The sequence below is a fragment of the Ambystoma mexicanum genome, chromosome 1p (genome assembly GCF_040938575.1).
Source record: "Ambystoma mexicanum isolate Mex_15411 chromosome 1p, UKY_AmexF1_1, whole genome shotgun sequence".
NCBI lineage: Eukaryota > Metazoa > Chordata > Amphibia > Caudata > Ambystomatidae > Ambystoma > Ambystoma mexicanum.
Genome location: NC_090921.1, coordinates 31,888,756 through 31,914,893, shown reverse-complemented (window position 1 = coordinate 31,914,893; position 26,138 = coordinate 31,888,756). Strand labels below are relative to the sequence as shown.

Genomic DNA, 26,138 nt, shown 5'->3' with positions numbered 1-26,138 from the left:
TTGACACTGTATGGTGGCTTGGTTGGCCACCATGCACTTGTTGCACTTTCTAGTCAACTGTGACTCCTCAGCAGCGAGGCTTGCCTCAGTCACATGTGCCACACTCTCTTGATACTGTATGGTGGCTTGTTTGGCCACCATGCACTTGTTGCACTTTCTAGTCCACGGTGACTCCTCAGCAGCGAGGCCTGTCTCAGTCACATGTGCCACACTCTCTTGACACTGTATGGTGGCTTGGTTGGCCACCATGCACTTGTTGCACTTTCTAGTCCACTGCTTTTCCTCAGCAGCAAGGCTTGCCTCAGTCACATGTCACCCACTCTCCTAGCACTATATTGTGGCTTGGTTGGCCACCATGCACTTGTGGCACTTTCTAGTCCACTGCTTTTCCTCAGCAGCGAGACTTGCCTCAGTCACATGTCACCCACTCTCCTGACACTGTATTGTGGCTTGGGTGGCCACCATGCACTTGTGGCACTTTGTAGTCCACTGCTTTTCCTCAGCAGCGAGGCTTGCCTCAGTCACATATCCCTCACTCCTGACACTGTATTGTGGCTTGGTTGGCCATCATGCACTTGTGGCACTTTCTAGTCCACTGCTTTTCCTCAGCAGCGAGGCTTGCCTCAGTCACATGTCCCTCACTCCTGACACTGTATTTTGGCTTGTTTGGCCACCATGCACTTGTTACACTTTCTAGTCCACTGCTTTTCCTCAGCAGCGAGGCTTGCCTCAGTCACATGTCCCTCACTCCTGACACTGTTTTGTGGCTTGGTTGGCCACCATGCACTTGTTGCACTTTCTGGTCCACTGCGACTCCTCAGCAGCGAGGCTTGCCTCAGTCACATGTGCCACACTCTCCAGACACTGTATGGTGGCTTGGTTGGCCACCATGTACTTGTTGCACTTTCTAGTCCACTGCTTTTCCTCAGCAGCGAGGCTTGCCTCAGTCACATGTCTCACACTCCTGACACTGTATTGTGGCTTGGTTGGCCACCATGCACTTGTTGCACTTTCTAGTCCACTGCGACTCCTCAGCAGCGAGGCTTGCCTCGGTCACATGTCTCACACCCCTGACACTGAATGGTGGCTCTGCTGACCACCATGCACTTGTTGCACTTTCTAGTCCACTGCTTTTCCTCAGCAGCAAGGCTTGCCTCAGTCACATGTCACCCACTCTCTTGACACTGTATTGTGGCTTGGCTGGCCACCATGCACTTGTTGCACTTTCTAGTCCACTGCTTTTCCTCAGCAGCCAGGCTTGCCTCAGTCACATGTCTCACACTCTCCAGACACTGAATGGTGGCTTGGCTGGCCACCATGTAATTGTTGCACTTTCTAGTCCACTGCTTTTCCTCAGCAGCGAGGCTTGCGTCAGTCACATGTCACCCACTCTCTTGACACTGTACTGTGGCTTGGCTGGCCACCATGTACTTGTACTTTCTAGTCCACTGCTTTTCCTCAGCGGCGAGGCTCGCCTCAATCACATGTCCCTCACTCCTGACACTGTATTGTGGCTTGTTTGGCCACCATGCACTTGTTGCACTTTCTAGTCCACTGTGACTCCTCAGCAGCGAGGCTTGCCTCAGTCACATGTGCCACACTCTCTTGACACTGTATGGTGGCTTGTTTGGCCACCATGCACTTGTTGCACTTTCTAGTCCACTGTGACTCCTGAGCAGCGAGGCCTGTCTCAGTCACATGTTCCACACTCTCTTGACACTGTATGGTGGCTTGGTTGGCCACCATGCACTTGTTGCACTTTCTAGTCCACTGCTTTTCCTCAGCAGCAAGGCTTGCCTCAGTCACATGTCACCCACTCTCCTAGCACTATATTGTGGTTTGGTTGGCCACCATGCGCTTGTGGCACTTTCTAGTCCACTGCTTTTCCTCAGCAGCGAGACTTGCCTCAGTCACATGTCACCCACTCTCCTGACACTGTATTGTGGCTTGGGTGGCCACCATGCACTTGTGGCACTTTGTAGTCCACTGCTTTTCCTCAGCAGCGAGGCTTGCCTCAGTCACATGTCCCTCACTCCTGAGACTGTATTGTGGCTTGGTTGGCCATCATGCACTTGTGGCACTTTCTAGTCCACTGCTTTTCCTCAGCAGCGAGGCTTGCCTCAGTCACATGTCCCTCACTCCTGACACTGTATTTTGGCTTGTTTGGCCACCATGCACTTGTTACACTTTCTAGTCCACTGCTTTTCCTCAGGAGCGAGGCTTGCCTCAGTCACATGTCCCTCACTCCTGACACTGTTTTGTGGCTTGGTTGGCCACCATGCACTTGTTGCACTTTCTGGTCCACTGCGACTCCTCAGCAGCGAGGCTTGCCTCAGTCACATGTGCCACACTCTCCAGACACTGTATGGTGGCTTGGTTGGCCACCATGTACTTGTTGCACTTTCTAGTCCACTGCTTTTCCTCAGCAGCGAGGCTTGCCTCAGTCACATGTCTCACACTCCTGACACTGTATTGTGGCTTGGTTGGCCACCATGCACTTGTTGCACTTTCTAGTCCACTGCGACTCCTCAGCAGCGAGGCTTGCCTCGGTCACATGTCTCACACTCCTGACACTGAATGGTGGCTTGGCTGACCACCATGCACTTGTTGCACTTTCTAGTCCACTGCTTTTCCTCAGCAGCGAGGCTTGCCTCAGTCACATGTGCCACACTCTCTTGACACTGTATTGTGGCTTGGCTGGCCACCATGCACTTGTTGCACTTTCTAGTCCACTGCTTTTCCTCAGCAGCCAGGCTTGCCTCAGTCACATGTCTCACACTCTCCAGACACTGTACTGTGGCTTGGCTGGCCACCATGTACTTGTACTTTCTAGTCCACTGCTTTTCCTCAGTGGCGAGGCTCGCCTCAATCACATGTCCCTCACTCCTGACACTGTATTGTGGCTTGGTTGGCCACCATGCACTTGTTGCACTTTCTAGTCCACTGTGACTCCTCAGCAGAGAGGCTTGCCTCAGTCACATGTCACCCACTCTCCTGACACTGAATGGTGGCTTGGCTGGCCACCATGCATTTGCTGCACTTTCTAGTCCACTGCTTCTCCTCAGCAGCGAGGCTTGCCTCAATCACATGTCACCCACTCTCATGACACTGTATTGTGGCTTGGTTGGCCACCATGCACTAGTTGCACTTTCTAGTCCACTGCTTTTCCTCAGCAGCGAGGCTTGCCTCAGTCACATGTGCCACACTCTCTTGACACTGTATGGTGGCTTGTTTGGCCACCATGCACTTGTTGCACTTTCTAGTCCACTGTGACTCCTCAGCAGCGAGGCTTGCCTCAGTCACATGTGCCACACTCTCTTGACACTGTATGGTGGCTTGTTTGGCCACCATGCACTTGTTGCACTTTCTAGTCCACTGTGACTCCTCAGCAGCGAGGCTTGCCTCAGTCACATGTGCCACACTCTCTTGACACTATATTGTGGCTTGGTTGGCCACCATGTACTTGTTGCACTTTCGAGTCCACTGCTTTTCCTCAGCAGCGAGGCTTGCCTCAGTCACATGTCCCACACTCTCTTGACACTGTATGGTGGCTTGTTTGGCCACCATGTACTTGTTGCACTTTCTAGTCCACTGTGACTCCTCAGCAGCAAGGCTTGCCTCAGTCACATGTGCCACACTCTCTTGACACTGTATGGTGGCTTGGTTGGCTACCATGCACTTGTTGCACTTTCTAGTCAACTGTGACTCCTCAGCAGCGAGGCTTGCCTCAGTCACATGTGCCACACTCTCTTGACACTGTATGGTGGCTTGTTTGGCCACCATGGACTTGTTGCACTTTCTAGTCCACTGTGACTCCTCAGCAGCGAGGCCTGTCTCAGTCACATGTGCCACACTCTCTTGACACTGTATGATGGCTTGGTTGGCCACCATGCACTTGTTGCACTTTCTAGTCCACTGCTTTTCCTCAGCAGCAAGGCTTGCCTCAGTCACATGTCACCCACTCTCCTAGTACTATATTGTGGCTTGGGTGGCCACCATGCACTTGTGGCACTTTAGTCCACTGCTTTTCCTCAGCAGCGAGGCTTGCCTCAGTCACATGTCCCTCACTCCTGACACTGTATTGTGGCTTGGTTGGCCATCATGCACTTGTGGAACTTTCTAGTCCACTGCTTTTCCTCAGCAGCGAGGCTTGCCTCAGTCACATGTCTCACACTCCTGACACTGTATTGTGGCTTGGTTGGCCACCATGCACTTGTTGCACTTTCTAGTCCACTGCGACTCCTCAGCAGCGAGGCTTGCCTCGGTCACATGTCTCACACTCCTGACACTGAATGGTGGCTTGGCTGACCACCATGCACTTGTTGCACTTTCTAGTCCACTGCTTTTCCCCAGCAGCGAGGCTTGCCTCAGTCACATGTTTCTCACTCTTGACACTGTATTGTGGCTTGGCTGGTCACCATGCACTTGCCGTACTTTCTAGTCCACTGTGACTCCTCATCAGCGAGGCTTGCCTCAGTCACATGTGCCACACTCTCCAGACACTGTATTGTGGCTTGGATGGCCACCATGTACTTGTTGTACTTTCTAGTCCACTGCTTTTCCTCAGCAGCGAGGCTTGCCTCAGTCACATGTCTCACACTCCTGACACTGTATGGTGGCTTGTTTGGCCACCATGCACTTGTTACACTTTCTAATCCACTGATTTTCCTCAGCAGCGAGGCTTGCCTCAGTCACATGTCCCTCACTCCTGACACTGTACTGTGGCTTGGCTAGCCACCATGCACTTGTTGCACTTTCTAGTCCACTGCGTTTCCTCAGCAGTGAGGCTTGCCTCAGTCACATGTCTCACACTCCTGACACTGAATGGTGGCTTGGCTGGCCACCATGTACTTGTTGCACTTTCTAGTCCACTGCTTTTCCTCAGCAGCGAGGCATGCCTCAGTCACATGTGCCACACTCTCCAGACACTGTATTGTGGCTTGGCTGGCCACCATGTACTTGTTGTACTTTCTAGTCCACTGCTTTTCCTCAGCAGCGAGGCTTGCCTCAGTCACATGTATCACACTCCTGACACTGTATGGTGGCTTGTTTGGCCACCATGCACTTGTTACACTTTCTAATCCACTGATTTTCCTCAGCAGCGAGGCTTGCCTCAGTCACATGTCCCTCACTCCTGACACTGTATGGTGGCTTGTTTGGCCACCATGCACTTGTTGCACTTTCTAGTCCACTGCTTCTCCTCAGCAGCGAGGCTTGCCTCAGTCACATGTCCCTCACTCTCTTGACACTGTATGGTGGCTTGTTTGGCCACCATGCACTTGTTGCACTTTCTAGTCCACTGCTTCTCCTCAGCAGCGAGGCTTGCCTCAATCACATGTGTCACACTCTCTTGACACTGTATGGTGGCTTGATTGGCCACCATGCACTTGTTGCACTTTCTAGTCCACTGCTTCTCCTCAGCAGCAAGGTTTGCCTCAGTCACATGTCTCTCACTCGTGACACTGTATTGTGGCTTGGCTGGCCACCATGCACTTGTTGTACTTTCTAGTCCACTGCGACTCCTCATCAGCGAGGCTTGCCTCAGTCACATGTGCCACACTCTCTTGACACTGAATGGTGGCTTGGTTGGCCATCATGCACGTGTGGCACTTTCTAGTCCACTGCTTTTCCTCAGCGGCAAGGCTTGCCTCAGTCACATGTCTCACACTCTCTTGACACTACATGGTGGCTTGGTTGGCCACCATGCACTTGTGGCACTTTCTATTCCACTGCTTTTCGTCAGCAGCGAGGCTTGCCTCAGTCACATGTCTCACACACTCTTGACACTACATGGTGGCTTGGTTGGCCAACATGTACTTGTTGCACTTTCTAGTCCACTGCTTTTCCTCAGCAGCGAGGCTTGCCTCAGTCACATGTCCCTCACTCCTGACACTGTATTGTGGCTTGGTTGGCCACCATGCACCTGTTGCACTTTCTAGTCCACTGCTTTTCCTCAGCAGCGAGGCTTGCCTCAGTCACATGTCCCTCAGTCCTGACACTGTATTTTGGCTTGGTTGGCCACCATGCACTTGTTGCACTTTCTAGTCCACTGCTTTTCCTCAGCAGCGAGGCTTGCCTCAGTCACATGTGCCACACTCTCTTGAGACTGTATTGTGGCTTGGCTGGCCACCATGCACTTGTGGCACTTTCTAGTCCACTGCTTCTCCTCAGTAGCAAGGCTTGCCTCAGTCACACGTGTCACACTCGCTTGACACTGTATTGTGGGGCTTGGTTGGCCACCCTGCACTTGTTACACTTTCCAGTCCACTGCTTTTCCTCAGCAGCGAGGCTTGCCTCAGTCACATGTCCCTCACTCCTGACACTGTATTGTGGCTTGGCTGGCCACCATGCACTTGTTGCACTTTCTAGTCCACTGCTTCTCCTCAGCAGCGAGGCTTGCCTCAGTCACATGTCTCTCACTCCTGACACTGTATTGTGGCTTGGTTGGCCATCATGCACTTGTTGCACTTTCTAGTCCACTGTGACTCCTCAGCAGAGAGGCTTGCCTCAGTCACATGTCACCCACTCTCCTCACACTGAATGGTGGCTTGGCTGGCCACCATGCACGTGTTGCACTTTCTAGTCCACTGCTTCTCCTCAGCAGCGAGGCTTGCCTCAGTCACATGTACCTCACTCCTGACACTGTATTGTGGCTTGGCTGGCCACCATGCTCTTGTTGCACTTTGTAGTCCACTGCGACTCCTCAGCAGCGTGGCTTGCCTCAGTCACATGTCCCTCACTCCGGACACTGTATTGTGGCTTAGTTGGCCACCATGCACTTGTTGCACTTTCTAGTCCACTGCGACTCCTCAGCAGCAAGACTTGCCTCAGTCACATGTCTCACACTCCTGACACTAAATGGTGGCTTGGCTGGCCACCATGCACTTGTTGTACTTTCTAGTCCACTGTGACTCAACAGCAGCGAGGCTTGCCTCAGTCACATGTCTCACACTCCTGACACTAAATGGTGGCTTGGCTGGCCACCATGCACTTGTTGCACTTTCTAGTCCACGGCGACTCCTCAGCAGCGAGGCTTGCCTCAGTCACATGTCTCATACTCTCTTGACACTACATGGTGGCTTGGTTGGCCACCATGTACTTGTTGCACTTTCTAGTCCACTGCTTTTCCTCGGCGGCAAGGCTTGCCTCAGTCACATGTCCCTCACTCCTGACACTGTATTGTGGCTTGGTTGGCCACCATGCACTTGTTGCACTTTCTAGTCCACTGCGACTCCTCAGCAGCGAGGCTTGCCTCAGTCACATGTCTCACACTCCTGACACTGAATGGTGGCTTGGCTGGCCACCATACACTTGTTGTACTTTCTAGTCCACTGCGACTCCTCAGCAGCGAGGCTTGCCTCAGTCACATGTCTCACACTCCTGACACTGAATGGTGGCTTGGCTGGCCACCATGCACTTGTTGCACTTTCTAGTCCACTGCGACTCCTCAGCAGCGAGGCTTGCCTCAGTCACAACTCACACTCCTGACACTGAATTGTGGCTGGCCACCATGCACTTGTTGTACTTTCTAGTCCACTGCGACTCCTCAGCAGCAAGACTTGCCTCAGTCACATGTCTCACACTCCTGACACTGAATGGTGGCTTGGCTGGCCACCATACACTTGTTGCACTTTCTAGTCCACTGCGACTCCTCAGCAGCGAGGCTTGCCTCAGTCACATGTCTCACACTCCTGACACTGAATGGTGGCTTGGCTGGCCACCATACACTTGTTGTACTTTCTAGTCCACTGCGACTCCTCAGCAGCGAGGCTTGCCTCAGTCACATGTACCTCACTCCTGACACTGTATTGTGGCTTGGCTGGCCACCATGCTCTTGTTGCACTTTGTAGTCCACTGCGACTCCTCAGCAGCGTGGCTTGCCTCAGTCACATGTCCCTCACTCCGGACACTGTATTGTGGCTTAGCTGGCCACCATGCACTTGTTGCACTTTCTAGTCCACTGCGACTCCTCAGCAGCAAGACTTGCCTCAGTCACATGTCTCACACTCCTGACACTAAATGGTGGCTTGGCTGGCCACCATGCACTTGTTGTACTTTCTAGTCCACTGCGACTCCACAGCAGCGAGGCTTGCCTCAGTCACATGTCTCACACTCCTGACACTAAATGGTGGCTTGGCTGGCCACCATGCACTTGTTGCACTTTCTAGTCCACGGCGACTCCTCAGCAGCGAGGCTTGCCTCAGTCACATGTATCATACTCTCTTGACACTACATGGTGGCTTGGTTGGCTACCATGTACTTGTTGCACTTTCTAGTCCACTGCTTTTCCTCAGCGGCAAGGCTTGCCTCAGTCACATGTCCCTCACTCCTGACACTGTATTGTGGCTTGGTTGGCCACCATGCACTTGTTGCACTTTCTAGTCCACTGCGACTCCTCAGCAGCGAGGCTTGCCTCAGTCACATGTCTCACACTCCTGACACTGAATGGTGGCTTGGCTGGCCACCATACACTTGTTGTACTTTCTAGTCCACTGCGACTCCTCAGCAGCGAGGCTTGCCTCAGTCACATGTCTCACACTCCTGACACTGAATGGTGGCTTGGCTGGCCACCATGCACTTGTTGCACTTTCTAGTCCACTGCGACTCCTCAGCAGCGAGGCTTGCCTCAGTCACAACTCACACTTCTGACACTGAATTGTGGCTGGCCACCATGCACTTGTTGTACTTTCTAGTCCACTGCGACTCCTCAGCAGCGAGGCTTGCCTCAGTCACATGTCTCACACTCCTGACACTGAATGGTGGCTTGGCTGGCCACCATGCACTTGTGGAACTTTTTAGTCCACTGTGACTCCTCAGCAGCGAGGCTTGCCTCAGTCACATGTCCCTCACTCCTGACACTGTATTGTGGCTTGGCTGGCCACCATGCACTTGTTGCACTTTCTAGTACACTGCTTCTCCTCAGCAGCGAGGCTTGCCTCAGTCACATGTCCCTCACTTCTGACACTGTATTGTGGCTTGGCTGGCCACCATGCACTTGTTGCACTTTCTAGTCCACTGCTTCTCCTCAGCAGCGAGGCTTGCCTCAGTCACATGTCACCCACTGCTGACACTGTATTGTGGTTTGGTTGGCCACCATGCACTTGTTGTACTTTCTAGTCCACTGCTTCTCCTCAGCAGCGAGGCTTGCCTCAGTCACATGTCTCACACTCCTGACACTGAATGGTGGCTTGGCTGGCCACCATGCACTTGTGGAACTTTTTAGTCCACTGTGACTCCTCAGCAGCGAGGCTTGCCTCAGTCACATGTCCCTCACTCCTGACACTGTATTGTGGCTTGGCTGGCCACCATGCACTTGTTGCACTTTCTAGTCCACTGCTTCTCCTCAGCAGCGAGGCTTGCCTCAGTCACATGTCCCTCACTCCTGACACTGTATTGTGGCTTGGCTGGCCACCATGCACTTGTTGCACTTTCTAGTCCACTGTGACTCCTCAGCAGAGAGGCTTGCCTCAGTCACATGTCACCCACTCTCCTCACACTGAATGGTGGCTTGGCTGGCCACCATGCACGTGTTGCACTTTCTAGTCCACTGCTTCTCCTCAGCAGCGAGGCTTGCCTCAGTCACATGTACCTCACTCCTGACACTGTATTGTGGCTTGGCTGGCCACCATGCACTTGTTGCACTTTCTAGTCCACTGCGACTCCACAGCAGCGGGGCTTGCCTCAGTCACATGTCTCACACTCCTGACACTAAATGGTGGCTTGGCTGGCCACCATGCACTTGTTGCACTTTCTAGTCCACGGCGACTCCTCAGCAGCGAGGCTTGCCTCAGTCACATGTCTCATACTCTCTTGACACTACATGGTGGCTTGGTTAGCCACCATGTACTTGTTGCACTTTCTAGTCCACTGCGACTCCTCAGCAGCGAGGCTTGCCTCAGTCACATGTCTCACACTCCTGACACTGAATGGTGGCTTGGCTGGCCACCATACACTTGTTGTACTTTCTAGTCCACTGCGACTCCTCAGCAGCGAGGCTTGCCTCAGTCACATGTCTCACACTCCTGACACTGAATGGTGGCTTGGCTGGCCACCATGCACTTGTTGCACTTTCTAGTCCACTGCGACTCCTCAGCAGCGAGGCTTGCCTCAGTCACAACTCACACTCCTGACACTGAATTGTGGCTGGCCACCGTGCACTTGTTGTACTTTCTAGTCCACTGCGACTCCTCAGCAGCAAGACTTACCTCAGTCACATGTCTCACACTCCTGACACTGAATGGTGGCTTGGCTGGCCACCATACACTTGTTGCACTTTCTAGTCCACTGCGACTCCTCAGCAGCGAGGCTTGCCTCAGTCACATGTCTCACACTCCTGACACTGAATGGTGGCTTGGCTGGCCACCATACACTTGTTGTACTTTCTAGTCCACTGCGACTCCTCAGCAGCGAGGCTTGCCTCAGTCACATGTACCTCACTCCTGACACTGTATTGTGGCTTGGCTGGCCACCATGCTCTTGTTGCACTTTGTAGTCCACTGCGACTCCTCAGCAGCGTGGCTTGCCTCAGTCACATGTCCCTCACTCCGGACACTGTATTGTGGCTTAGTTGGCCACCATGCACTTGTTGCACTTTCTAGTCCACTGCTTCTCCTCAGCAGCGAGGCTTGCCTCAGTCACATGTCTCTCACTCATGACACTGTATTGTGGCTTGGTTGGCCATCATGCACTTGTTGCACTTTCTAGTCCACTGTGACTCCTCAGCAGAGAGGCTTGCCTCAGTCACATGTCACCCACTCTCCTGACACTGAATGGTGGCTTGGCTGGCCACCATGCACGTGTTGCACTTTCTAGTCCACTGCTTCTCCTCAGCAGCGAGGCTTGCCTCAGTCACATGTACCTCACTCCTGACACTGTATTGTGGCTTGGCTGGCCACCATGCACGTGTTGCACTTTGTAGTCCACTGCGACTCCTCAGCAGCGTGGCTTGCCTCAGTCACATGTCCCTCACTCCGGACACTGTATTGTGGCTTGGTTGGCCACCATGCACTTGTTGCACTTTCTAGTCCACTGCGACTCCTCAGCAGCAAGACTTGCCTCAGTCACATGTCTCACACTCCTGACACTGAATGGTGGCTTGGCTGGCCACAGTGCACTTGTTGCACTTTCTAGTCCACGGCGACTCCTCAGCAGCGAGGCTTGCCTCAGTCACATGTCTCATACTCTCTTGACACTACATGGTGGCTTGGTTGGCCACCATGTACTTGTTGCACTTTCTAGTCCACTGCTTTTCCTCAGCAGCAAGGCTTGCCTCAGTCACATGTTCCTCACTCCTGACACTGTATTGTGGCTTGGTTGGCCACCATGCACTTGTTGCACTTTCTAGTCCACTGCGACTCCTCAGCAGCGAGGCTTGCCTCAGTCACATGTCTCACACTCCTGACACTGAATGGTGGCTTGGCTGACCACCATACACTTGTTGTACTTTCTAGTCCACTGCGACTCCTCAGCAGCGAGGCTTGCCTCAGTCACAACTCACACTCCTGACACTGAATTGTGGCTGGCCACCATGCACTTGTTGTACTTTCTAGTCCACTGCGACTCCTCAGCAGCGAGGCTTGCCTCAGTCACATGTCTCACACTCCTGACACTGAATGGTGGCTTGGCTGGCCACCATGAACTTGTTGCACTTTCTAGTCCACTGATTTTCCTCAGCAGCGAGGCTTGCCTCAGTCACATGTCACCCACTCTCTTGACACTGTATTGTGGCTTGGTTGGCCACCATGCACTTGTTGCACTTTCTAGTGCACTGCTTTTCCTCAGCAGCGAGGCTTGCCTCAGTCACATGTCTCTCACTCCTGACACTGAATGGTGGCTTGGCTGGCCACCATGCACTTGTTGTACTTTCTAGTCCACTGCGACTCCTCAGCAGCGAGGCTTGCCTCAGTCACATGTCTCACACTCCTGACACTGAATGGTGGCTTGGCTGGCCACCATGAACTTGTTGCACTTTCTAGTCCACTGATTTTCCTCAGAAGCGAGGCTTGCCTCAGTCACATGTCACCCACTCTCTTGACACTGTATTGTGGCTTGGCTGGCCACCATGCACTTGTTGCACTTTCTAGTCCACTGTGACTCCTCAGCAGAGAGGCTTGCCTCAGTCACATGTCACCCACTCTCCTGACACTGAATGGTGGCTTGGCTGGCCACCATGCACTTGTTGCACTTTCTAGTCCACTGCTTCTCCTCAGCAGCGAGTCTTGCCTCAGTCACATGTCCCTCACTCCTGACACTGTATTGTGGCTTGGTTGGCCACCATGCACTTGTTGCACTTTCTAGTCCACTGCTTCTCCTCAGCAGCGAGTCTTGCCTCAGTCACATGTACCTCACTCCTGACACTGTATTGTGGCTTGGTTGGCCACCATGAACTTGTTGCACTTTCTAGTCCACTGCGACTCCTCAGCAGCGAGGCTTGCCTCAGTCACATGTCCCTCTCTCCTGACACTGTATTGTGGCTTGGTTGGCCACCATACACTTGTTGCACTTTCTAGTCCACTGCGACTCCTCAGCTGCGAGGCTTGCCTCAGTCACATGTCTCAGACTCCTGACACTGAATGGTGGCTTGGCTGGCCACCATGCACTTGTTGCACTTTCTAGTCCACTGCGACTCCTCAGCTGCGAGGCTTGCCTCAGTCACATGTCTCACACTCCTGACACTGTACTGTGGCTTGGTTGGCCACCATGCACTTGTTGCACTTTCTAGTCCACTGCTTTTCCTCAGCAGCGAGGCTTGCCTCAGTCACATGTCTCACACTCTCCAGACTGCGACTCCTCAGCAGCGAGGCTTGCCTCAGTCACATGTCCCTCACTCCTGACACTGTATTGTGGCTTGGTTGGCCACCATGCACTTGTTGCACTTTCTAGTCCACTGCGACTCCTCAGCAGCGAGGCTTGCCTCAGTCACATGTCTCACACTCCTGACACTGAATGGTGGCTTGGCTGGCCACCATGCACTTGTTGCACTTTCTAGTCCACGGCGACTCCTCAGCAGCGAGGCTTGTCTCAGTTACATGTCTCACACTCTCTTGACACTACATGGTGGCTTGGTTGGCCACCATGTACTTGTTGCACTTTCTAGTCATCTGCTTTTCCTCAGCGGCGAGGCTTGCCTCAGTCACATGTCCCTCACTCCTGACACTGTATTGTGGCTTGGTTGGTCACCATGCACTTGTTGCACTTTCTAGTCCACTGCGACTTCTCAGCAGCGAGGCTTGCCTCAGTCACATGTCTCACACTCCTGACACTGAATGGTGGCTTGGCTGGCCACCATGCACTTGTACTTTCTAGTCCACTGCGACTCCTCAGCAGCGAGGTTTGCCTCAGTCACATGTCTCACACTCCTGACACTGAATGGTGGCTTGGCTGGCCACCATGCATTTGTTGCACTTTCTAGTCCACTGTGACTCCTCAGCAGCGAGGCTTGCCTCATTCACAACTCACACTCCTGACAATGAATGGTGGATGGCCACCATGCACTTGTACTTTCTAGTCCACTGCGACTCCTCAGCAGCGAGGCTTGCCTCAGTCACATGTCTCACACTCCTGACACTGAATGGTGGCTTGGTTGGCCATCATGCACTTGCTGCACTTTCTAGTCCACTGCTTTTCCTCAGCAGCTAGGCTTGCCTCAGTCACATGTGCCACACTCTCTTGACACTGTATTGTGGCTTGGTTGGCCACCATGTACTTGTTGCACTTTCTAGTCCACTGCTTTTCCTCAGCAGCGAGGCTTGCCTCAGTCACATGTGCCACACTCTCTTGACACTGTATGGTGGCTTGGCTGGCCACCATGCACTTGTTGCACTTTCTAGTCCACTGCGACTCCTCAGCAGCGAGGCTTCCCTCAGTCACATGTCACCCACTCTCCTGACACTATATTGTGGCTTGGTTGGCCACCATGCACTTGTTGCACTTTCTAGTCCACTGCTTTTCCTCAGCAGCGAGGCTTGCCTCAGTCACATGTCCCTCACTCCTGACACTGTATTGTGGCTTGGTTGGCCACCATGCACTTGTTGCACTTTCTAGTCCACTGCTTTTCATCAGCAGCGAGGCTTGCCTCAGTCACATGTCACCCACTCTCTTGACACTGAATGGTGGCTTGGCTGGCCACCATGCACTTGTTGCACTTTCTAGTTCACTACTTTCCCTCAGCAGCGAGGCTTGCCTCAGTCACATGTGCCACACTCTCTTGACACTGTATTGTGGCTTGGTTGGCCACCATGTACTTGTTGCACTTTCTAGTCCACTGCTTTTCCTCAGCAGCGAGGCTTGCCTCAGTCACATGTGCCACACTCTCTTGACACTGTATGGTGGCTTGTTTGGCCACCATGCACTTGTTGCACTTTCTAGTCCACTGTGACTCCTCAGCAGCGAGGCTTGCCTCAGTCACATGTGCCACACTCTCTTGACACTGTATGGTGGCTTGGTTGGCCACCATGCACTTGTTGCACTTTCTAGTCAACTGTGACTCCTCAGCAGCGAGGCTTGCCTCAGTCACATGTGCCACACTCTCTTGATACTGTATGGTGGCTTGTTTGGCCACCATGCACTTGTTGCACTTTCTAGTCCACGGTGACTCCTCAGCAGCGAGGCCTGTCTCAGTCACATGTGCCACACTCTCTTGACACTGTATGGTGGCTTGGTTGGCCACCATGCACTTGTTGCACTTTCTAGTCCACTGCTTTTCCTCAGCAGCAAGGCTTGCCTCAGTCACATGTCACCCACTCTCCTAGCACTATATTGTGGCTTGGTTGGCCACCATGCACTTGTGGCACTTTCTAGTCCACTGCTTTTCCTCAGCAGCGAGACTTGCCTCAGTCACATGTCACCCACTCTCCTGACACTGTATTGTGGCTTGGGTGGCCACCATGCACTTGTGGCACTTTGTAGTCCACTGCTTTTCCTCAGCAGCGAAGCTTGCCTCAGTCACATATCCCTCACTCCTGACACTGTATTGTGGCTTGGTTGGCCATCATGCACTTGTGGCACTTTCTAGTCCACTGCTTTTCCTCAGCAGCGAGGCTTGCCTCAGTCACATGACCCTCTCTCCTGACACTGTATTTTGGCTTGTTTGGCCACCATGCACTTGTTACACTTTCTAGTCCACTGCTTTTCCTCAGCAGCGAGGCTTGCCTCAGTCACATGTCCCTCACTCCTGACACTGTTTTGTGGCTTGGTTGGCCACCATGCACTTGTTGCACTTTCTGGTCCACTGCGACTCCTCAGCAGCGAGGCTTGCCTCAGTCACATGTGCCACACTCTCCAGACACTGTATGGTGGCTTGGTTGGCCACCATGTACTTGTTGCACTTTCTAGTCCACTGCTTTTCCTCAGCAGCGAGGCTTGCCTCAGTCACATGTCTCACACTCCTGACACTGTATTGTGGCTTGGTTGGCCACCATGCACTTGTTGCACTTTCTAGTCCACTGCGACTCCTCAGCAGCGAGGCTTGCCTCGGTCACATGTCTCACACCCCTGACACTGAATGGTGGCTCTGCTGACCACCATGCACTTGTTGCACTTTCTAGTCCACTGCTTTTCCTCAGCAGCAAGGCTTGCCTCAGTCACATGTCACCCACTCTCTTGACACTGTATTGTGGCTTGGCTGGCCACCATGCACTTGTTGCACTTTCTAGTCCACTGCTTTTCCTCAGCAGCCAGGCTTGCCTCAGTCACATGTCTCACACTCTCCAGACACTGAATGGTGGCTTGGCTGGCCACCATGTAATTGTTGCACTTTCTAGTCCACTGCTTTTCCTCAGCAGCGAGGCTTGCGTCAGTCACATGTCACCCACTCTCTTGACACTGTACTGTGGCTTGGCTGGCCACCATGTACTTGTACTTTCTAGTCCACTGCTTTTCCTCAGCGGCGAGGCTCGCCTCAATCACATGTCCCTCACTCCTGACACTGTATTGTGGCTTGTTTGGCCACCATGCATTTGTTGCACTTTCTAGTCCACTGTGACTCCTCAGCAGCGAGGCTTGCCTCAGTCACATGTGCCACACTCTCTTGACACTGTATGGTGGCTTGTTTGGCCACCATGCACTTGTTGCACTTTCTAGTCCACTGTGACTCCTGAGCAGCGAGGCCTGTCTCAGTCACATGTTCCACACTCTCTTGACACTGTATGGTGGCTTGGTTGGCCACCATGCACTTGTTGCACTTTCTAGTCCACTGCTTTTCCTCAGCAGCAAGGCTTGCCTCAGTCACATGTCACCCACTCTCCTAGCACTATATTGTGGTTTGGTTGGCCACCATGCGCTTGTGGCACTTTCTAGTCCACTGCTTTTCCTCAGCAGCGAGACTTGCCTCAGTCACATGTCACCCACTCTCCTGACACTGTATTGTGGCTTGGGTGGCCACCATGCACTTGTGGCACTTTGTAGTCCACTGCTTTTCCTCAGCAGCGAGGCTTGCCTCAGTCACATGTCCCTCACTCCTGACACTGTATTGTGGCTTGGTTGGCCATCATGCACTTGTGGCACTTTCTAGTCCACTGCTTTTCCTCAGCAGCGAGGCTTGCCTCAGTCACATGTCCCTCACTCCTGACACTGTATTTTGGCTTGTTTGGCCACCATGCACTTGTTACACTTTCTAGTCCACTGCTTTTCCTCAGGAGCGAGGCTTGCCTCAGTCACATGTCCCTCACTCCTGACACTGTTTTGTGGCTTGGTTGGCCACCATGCACTTGTTGCACTTTCTGGTCCACTGCGACTCCTCAGCAGCGAGGCTTGCCTCAGTCACATGTGCCACACTCTCCAGACACTGTATGGTGGCTTGGTTGGCCACCATGTACTTGTTGCACTTTCTAGTCCACTGCTTTTCCTCAGCAGCGAGGCTTGCCTCAGTCACATGTCTCACACTCCTGACACTGTATTGTGGCTTGGTTGGCCACCATGCACTTGTTGCACTTTCTAGTCCACTGCGACTCCTCAGCAGCGAGGCTTGCCTCGGTCACATGTCTCACACTCCTGACACTGAATGGTGGCTTGGCTGACCACCATGCACTTGTTGCACTTTCTAGTCCACTGCTTTTCCTCAGCAGCGAGGCTTGCCTCAGTCACATGTGCCACACTCTCTTGACACTGTATTGTGGCTTGGCTGGCCACCATGCACTTGTTGCACTTTCTAGTCCACTGCTTTTCCTCACCAGCCAGGCTTGCCTCAGTCACATGTCTCACACTCTCCAGACACTGTACTGTGGCTTGGCTGGCCACCATGTACTTGTACTTTCTAGTCCACTGCTTTTCCTCAGCGGCGAGGCTCGCCTCAATCACATGTCCCTCACTCCTGACACTGTATTGTGGCTTGTTTGGCCACCATGCATTTGTTGCACTTTCTAGTCCACTGTGACTCCTCAGCAGCGAGGCTTGCCTCAGTCACATGTGCCACACTCTCTTGACACTGTATGGTGGCTTGTTTGGCCACCATGCACTTGTTGCACTTTCTAGTCCACTGTGACTCCTGAGCAGCGAGGCCTGTCTCAGTCACATGTTCCACACTCTCTTGACACTGTATGGTGGCTTGGTTGGCCACCATGCACTTGTTGCACTTTCTAGTCCACTGCTTTTCCTCAGCAGCAAGGCTTGCCTCAGTCACATGTCACCCACTCTCCTAGCACTATATTGTGGTTTGGTTGGCCACCATGCGCTTGTGGCACTTTCTAGTCCACTGCTTTTCCTCAGCAGCGAGACTTGCCTCAGTCACATGTCACCCACTCTCCTGACACTGTATTGTGGCTTGGGTGGCCACCATGCACTTGTGGCACTTTGTAGTCCACTGCTTTTCCTCAGCAGCGAGGCTTGCCTCAGTCACATGTCCCTCACTCCTGACACTGTATTGTGGCTTGGTTGGCCATCATGCACTTGTGGCACTTTCTAGTCCACTGCTTTTCCTCAGCAGCGAGGCTTGCCTCAGTCACATGTCCCTCACTCCTGACACTGTATTTTGGCTTGTTTGGCCACCATGCACTTGTTACACTTTCTAGTCCACTGCTTTTCCTCAGGAGCGAGGCTTGCCTCAGTCACATGTCCCTCACTCCTGACACTGTTTTGTGGCTTGGTTGGCCACCATGCACTTGTTGCACTTTCTGGTCCACTGCGACTCCTCAGCAGCGAGGCTTGCCTCAGTCACATGTGCCACACTCTCCAGACACTGTATGGTGGCTTGGTTGGCCACCATGTACTTGTTGCACTTTCTAGTCCACTGCTTTTCCTCAGCAGCGAGGCTTGCCTCAGTCACATGTCTCACACTCCTGACACTGTATTGTGGCTTGGTTGGCCACCATGCACTTGTTGCACTTTCTAGTCCACTGCGACTCCTCAGCAGCGAGGCTTGCCTCGGTCACATGTCTCACACTCCTGACACTGAATGGTGGCTTGGCTGACCACCATGCACTTGTTGCACTTTCTAGTCCACTGCTTTTCCTCAGCAGCGAGGCTTGCCTCAGTCACATGTGCCACACTCTCTTGACACTGTATTGTGGCTTGGCTGGCCACCATGCACTTGTTGCACTTTCTAGTCCACTGCTTTTCCTCACCAGCCAGGCTTGCCTCAGTCACATGTCTCACAATCTCCAGACACTGTACTGTGGCTTGGCTGGCCACCATGTACTTGTACTTTCTAGTCCACTGCTTTTCCTCAGTGGCGAGGCTCGCCTCAATCACATGTCCCTCACTCCTGACACTGTATTGTGGCTTGGTTGGCCACCATGCACTTGTTGCACTTTCTAGTCCACTGTGACTCCTCAGCAGAGAGGCTTGCCTCAGTCACATGTCACCCACTCTCCTGACACTGAATGGTGGCTTGGCTGGCCACCATGCATTTGCTGCACTTTCTAGTCCACTGCTTCTCCTCAGCAGCGAGGCTTGCCTCAATCACATGTCACCCACTCTCATGACACTGTATTGTGGCTTGGTTGGCCACCATGCACTAGTTGCACTTTCTAGTCCACTGCTTTTCCTCAGCAGCGAGGCTTGCCTCAGTCACATGTGCCACACTCTCTTGACACTGTATGGTGGCTTGTTTGGCCACCATGCACTTGTTGCACTTTCTAGTCCACTGTGACTCCTCAGCAGCGAGGCTTGCCTCAGTCACATGTGCCACACTCTCTTGACACTGTATGGTGGCTTGTTTGGCCACCATGCACTTGTTGCACTTTCTAGTCCACTGTGACTCCTCAGCAGCGAGGCTTGCCTCAGTCACATGTGCCACACTCTCTTGACACTATATTGTGGCTTGGTTGGCCACCATGTACTTGTTGCACTTTCGAGTCCACTGCTTTTCCTCAGCAGCGAGGCTTGCCTCAGTCACATGTCCCACACTCTCTTGACACTGTATGGTGGCTTGTTTGGCCACCATGTACTTGTTGCACTTTCTAGTCCACTGTGACTCCTCAGCAGCAAGGCTTGCCTCAGTCACATGTGCCACACTCTCTTGACACTGTATGGTGGCTTGTTTGGCCACCATGGACTTGTTGCACTTTCTAGTCCACTGTGACTCCTCAGCAGCGAGGCCTGTCTCAGTCACATGTGCCACACTCTCTTGACACTGTATGGTGGCTTGGTTGGCCACCATGCACTTGTTGCACTTTCTAGTCCACTGCTTTTCCTCAGCAGCAAGGCTTGCCTCAGTCACATGTCACCCACTCTCCTAGTACTATATTGTGGCTTGGGTGGCCACCATGCACTTGTGGCACTTTAGTCCACTGCTTTTCCTCAGCAGCGAGGCTTGCCTCAGTCACATGTCTCACACTCCTGACACTGTATTGTGGCTTGGTTGGCCACCATGCACTTGTTGCACTTTCTAGTCCACTGCGACTCCTCAGCAGCGAGGCTTGCCTCGGTCACATGTCTCACACTCCTGACACTGAATGGTGGCTTGGCTGACCACCATGCACTTGTTGCACTTTCTAGTCCACTGCTTTTCCCCAGCAGCGAGGCTTGCCTCAGTCACATGTTTCTCACTCTTGACACTGTATTGTGGCTTGGCTGGTCACCATGCACTTGCCGTACTTTCTAGTCCACTGTGACTCCTCATCAGCAAGGCTTGCCTCAGTCACATGTGCCACACTCTCCAGACACTGTATTGTGGCTTGGATGGCCACCATGTACTTGTTGTACTTTCTAGTCCACTGCTTTTCCTCAGCAGCGAGGCTTGCCTCAGTCACATGTCTCACACTCCTGACACTGTATGGTGGCTTGTTTGGCCACCATGCACTTGTTACACTTTCTAATCCACTGATTTTCCTCAGCAGCGAGGCTTGCCTCAGTCACATGTCCCTCACTCCTGACACTGTACTGTGGCTTGGCTAGCCACCATGCACTTGTTGCACTTTCTAGTCCACTGCGTTTCCTCAGCAGTGAGGCTTGCCTCAGTCACATGTCTCACACTCCTGACACTGAATGGTGGCTTGGCTGGCCACCATGTACTTGTTGCACTTTCTAGTCCACTGCTTTTCCTCAGCAGCGAGGCATGCCTCAGTCACATGTGCCACACTCTCCAGACACTGTATTGTGGCTTGGCTGGCCACCATGTACTTGTTGTACTTTCTAGTCCACTGCTTTTCCTCAGCAGCGAGGCTTGCCTCAGTCACATGTCTCACACTCCTGACACTGTATGGTGGCTTGTTTGGCCACCATGCACTTGTTACACTTTCTAATCCACTGATTTTCCTCAGCAGCGAGGCTTGCCTCAGTCACATGTCCCTCACTCCTGACACTGTATGGTGGCTTGTTTGGCCACCATGCACTTGTTGCACTTTCTAGTCCACTGCTTCTCCTCAGCAGCGAGGCTTGCCTCAGTCACATGTCCCTCACTCTCTTGACACTGTATGGTGGCTTGTTTGGCCACCATGCACTTGTTGCACTTTCTAGTCCACTGCTTCTCCTCAGCAGCGAGGCTTGCCTCAATCACATGTGTCACACTCTCTTGACACTGTATGGTGGCTTGATTGGCCACCATGCACTTGTTGCACTTTCTAGTCCACTGCTTCTCCTCAGCAGCAAGGTTTGCCTCAGTCACATGTCTCTCACTCGTGACACTGTATTGTGGCTTGGCTGGCCACCATGCACTTGTTGTACTTTCTAGTCCACTGCGACTCCTCATCAGCGAGGCTTGCCTCAGTCACATGTGCCACACTCTCTTGACACTGAATGGTGGCTTGGTTGGCCATCATGCACGTGTGGCACTTTCTAGTCCACTGCTTTTCCTCAGCGGCAAGGCTTGCCTCAGTCACATGTCTCACACTCTCTTGACACTACATGGTGGCTTGGTTGGCCACCATGCACTTGTGGCACTTTCTATTCCACTGCTTTTCCTCAGCAGCGAGGCTTGCCTCAGTCACATGTCTCACACACTCTTGACACTACATGGTGGCTTGGTTGGCCACCATGCACTTGTGGCCCTTTCTAGTCCACTGCTTTTCCTCAGCGGCGAGGCTTGCCTCAGTCACATGTGCCACACTCTCCAGACACTGTATTGTGGCTTGGTTGGCCACCATGCACTTGTGGCATTTTCTAGTCCACTGCTTCTCCTCAGCAGCAAGGCTTGCCTCAGTCACATGTCTCACACTCTCTTGACACTACATGGTGGCTTGGTTGGCCAACATGTACTTGTTGCACTTTCTAGTCCACTGCTTTTCCTCAGCAGCGAGGCTTGCCTCAGTCACATGTCCCTCACTCCTGACACTGTATTGTGGCTTGGTTGGCCACCATGCACTTGTTGCACTTTCTAGTCCACTGCTTTTCCTCAGCAGCGAGGCTTGCCTCAGTCACATGTCCCTCAGTCCTGACACTGTATTTTGGCTTGGTTGGCCACCATGCACTTGTTGCACTTTCTAGTCCACTGCTTTTCCTCAGCAGCGAGGCTTGCCTCAGTCACATGTGCCACACTCTCTTGAGACTGTATTGTGGCTTGGCTGGCCACCATGCACTTGTGGCACTTTCTAGTCCACTGCTTCTCCTCAGTAGCAAGGCTTGCCTCAGTCACACGTGTCACACTCGCTTGACACTGTATTGTGGGGCTTGGTTGGCCACCCTGCACTTGTTACACTTTCTAGTCCACTGCTTTTCCTCAGCAGCGAGGCTTGCCTCAGTCACATGTCCCTCAGTCCTGACACTGTATTTTGGCTTGGTTGGCCACCATGCACTTGTTGCACTTTCTAGTCCACTGCTTTTCCTCAGCAGCAAGGCTTGCCTCAGTCACATGTGCCACACTCTCTTGAGACTGTATTGTGGCTTGGCTGGCCACCATGCACTTGTGGCACTTTCTAGTCCACTGCTTCTCCTCAGTAGCAAGGCTTGCCTCAGTCACACGTGTCACACTCGCTTGACACTGTATTGTGGGGCTTGGTTGGCCACCCTGCACTTGTTACACTTTCTAGTCCACTGCTTTTCCTCAGCAGCAAGGCTTGCCTCAGTCACATGTCCCTCACTCCTGACACTGTATTGTGGCTTGGATGGCCACCATGTACTTGTACTTGTACTTTCTAGTTGACTGCGACTCCTCAGCAGCAAGGCTTGGCTCAGTCACATGTGTCACACTCTCTTGACACTGTATGGTGGCTTGGTTGGCCACCATGTACTTGTTACACTTTCTAGTCCACTGTGACTCCTCAGCAGCGAGGCTTGCCTCAGTCACATGTCACCCACTCTCCTGACACTGAATGGTGGCTTGGCTGGTCACCATGCACTTGTTGCACTTTCTAATCCACTGCTTTTCCTCAGCAGCGAGGCTTGCCTCAGTCACATGTCCCTCACTCCTGACACTGTACTGTGGCTTGGCTGGCCACCATGCACTTGTGGCACTTTCTAGTCCAGTGCTTCTCCTCAGCAGCGAGGCTTGCCTCAGTCACATGTGCCACACTCTCTTGACACTGTATTTTGGCTTGGCTAGCCACCATGCACTTGTTGCACTTTCTAGTCCACTGCGTTTCCTCAGCAGTGAGGCTTGCCTCAGTCACATGTCTCACACTCCTGACACTGAATGGTGGCTTGGCTGGCCACCATGTACTTGTTGCACTTTCTAGTCCACTGCTTTTCCTCAGCAGCGAGGCATGCCTCAGTCACATGTGCCACACTCTCCAGACACTGTATTGTGGCTTGGCTGGCCACCATGTACTTGTTGTACTTTCTAGTCCACTGCTTTTCCTCAGCAGCGAGGCTTGCCTCAGTCACATGTCTCACACTCCTGACACTGTATGGTGGCTTGTTTGGCCACCATGCACTTGTTACACTTTCTAATCCACTGATTTTCCTCAGCAGCGAGGCTTGCCTCAGTCACATGTCCCTCACTCCTGACACTGTATGGTGGCTTGTTTGGCCACCATGCACTTGTTGCACTTTCTAGTCCACTGCTTCTCCTCAGCAGCAAGGCTTGCCTCAGTCACATGTCCCTCACTCTCTTGACACTGTATGGTGGCTTGTTTGGCCACCATGCACTTGTTGCACTTTCTAGTCCACTGCTTCTCCTCAGCAGCGAGGCTTGCCTCAATCACATGTGTCACACTCTCTTGACACTGTATGGTGGCTTGATTGGCCACCATGCACTTGTTGCACTTTCTAGTCCACTGCTTCTCCTCAGCAGCAAGGTTTGCCTCAGTCACATGTCTCTCACTCGTGACACTGAATGGTGGCTTGGCTGGCCACCATACACTTGTTGTACTTTCTAGTCCACTGCGACTCCTCAGCAGCGAGGCTTGCCTCAGTCACATGTCTCACACTCCTGACACTGAATGGTGGCTTGGCTGGCCACCATGCACTTGTTGCACTTTCTAGTCCACTGCGACTCCTCAGCAGCGAGGCTTGCCTCAGTCACAACTCACACTTCTGACACTGAATTGTGGCTGGCCACCATGCACTTGTTGTACTTTCTAGTCCACTGCGACTCCTCAGCAGCAAGGCTTGCCTCAGTCACATGTCTCACACTCCTGACACTGAATGGTGGCTTGGCTGGCCACCATGCACTTGTGGAACTTTTTAGTCCACTGTGACTCCTCAGCAGCGAGGCTTGCCTCAGTCACATGTCCCTCACTCCTGACACTGTATTGTGGCTTGGCTGGCCACCATGCACTTGTTGCACTTTCTAGTACACTGCTTCTCCTCAGCAGCGAGGCTTGCCTCAGTCACATGTCCCTCACTTCTGACACTGTATTGTGGCTTGGCTGGCCACCATGCACTTGTTGCACTTTCTAGTCCACTGCTTCTCCTCAGCAGCGAGGCTTGCCTCAGTCACATGTCACCCACTGCTGACACTGTATTGTGGTTTGGTTGGCCACCATGCACTTGTTGTACTTACTAGTCCACTGCTTCTCCTCAGCAGCGAGGCTTGCCTCAGTCACATGTCTCACACTCCTGACACTGAATGGTGGCTTGGCTGGCCACCATGCACTTGTGGAACTTTTTAGTCCACTGTGACTCCTCAGCAGCGAGGCTTGCCTCAGTCACATGTCCCTCACTCCTGACACTGTATTGTGGCTTGGCTGGCCACCATGCACTTGTTGCACTTTCTAGTCCACTGCTTCTCCTCAGCAGCGAGGCTTGCCTCAGTCACATGTCACCCACTCTCCTCACACTGAATGGTGGCTTGGCTGGCCACCATGCACGTGTTGCACTTTCTAGTCCACTGCTTCTCCTCAGCAGCGAGGCTTGCCTCAGTCACATGTACCTCACTCCTGACACTGTATTGTGGCTTGGCTGGCCACCATGCACTTGTTGCACTTTCTAGTCCACTGCGACTCCACAGCAGCGGGGCTTGCCTCAGTCACATGTCTCACACTCCTGACACTAAATGGTGGCTTGGCTGGCCACCATGCACTTGTTGCACTTTCTAGTCCACGGCGACTCCTCAGCAGCGAGGCTTGCCTCAGTCACATGTCTCATACTCTCTTGACACTACATGGTGGCTTGGTTGGCCACCATGTACTTGTTGCACTTTCTAGTCCACTGCTTTTCCTCAGCGGCAAGGCTTGCCTCAGTCACATGTCCCTCACTCCTGACACTGTATTGTGGCTTGGTTGGCCACCATGCACTTGTTGCACTTTCTAGTCCACTGCGACTCCTCAGCAGCGAGGCTTGCCTCAGTCACATGTCTCACACTCCTGACACTGAATGGTGGCTTGGCTGGCCACCATACACTTGTTGTACTTTCTAGTCCACTGCGACTCCTCAGCAGCGAGGCTTGCCTCAGTCACATGTCTCACACTCCTGACACTGAATGGTGGCTTGGCTGGCCACCATGCACTTGTTGCACTTTCTAGTCCACTGCGACTCCTCAGCAGCGAGGCTTGCCTCAGTCACAACTCACACTCCTGACACTGAATTGTGGCTGGCCACCATGCACTTGTTGTACTTTCTAGTCCACTGCGACTCCTCAGCAGCAAGACTTACCTCAGTCACATGTCTCACACTCCTGACACTGAATGGTGGCTTGGCTGGCCACCATACACTTGTTGCACTTTCTAGTCCACTGCGACTCCTCAGCAGCGAGGCTTGCCTCAGTCACATGTCTCACACTCCTGACACTGAATGGTGGCTTGGCTGGCCACCATACACTTGTTGTACTTTCTAGTCCACTGCGACTCCTCAGCAGCGAGGCTTGCCTCAGTCACATGTACCTCACTCCTGACACTGTATTGTGGCTTGGCTGGCCACCATGCTCTTGTTGCACTTTGTAGTCCACTGCGACTCCTCAGCAGCGTGGCTTGCCTCAGTCACATGTCCCTCACTCCGGACACTGTATTGTGGCTTAGTTGGCCACCATGCACTTGTTGCACTTTCTAGTCCACTGCGACTCCTCAGCAGCAAGACTTGCCTCAGTCACATGTCTCACACTCCTGACACTAAATGGTGGCTTGGCTGGCCACCATGCACTTGTTGTACTTTCTAGTCCACGGCGACTCCTCAGCAGCGAGTCTTGCCTCAGTCACATGTCTCATACTCTCTTGACACTACATGGTGGCTTGGTTGGCCACCATGTACTTGTTGCACTTTCTAGTCCACTGCTTTTCCTCAGCGGCAAGGCTTGCCTCAGTCACATGTCCCTCACTCCTGACACTGTATTGTGGCTTGGTTGGCCACCATGCACTTGTTGCACTTTCTAGTCCACTGCGACTCCTCAGCAG

At 52.9% G+C, this 26,138-nt stretch overlaps 1 protein-coding gene across 2 annotated transcripts in view; it reads right to left on the bottom strand.

The window, feature by feature from the left end:
• The window catches only part of LOC138565177 (uncharacterized), a 480,132-nt gene that overhangs the window by 46,313 nt on the left and 407,681 nt on the right, over positions 1–26,138 (bottom strand). The window lies entirely within an intron of this gene.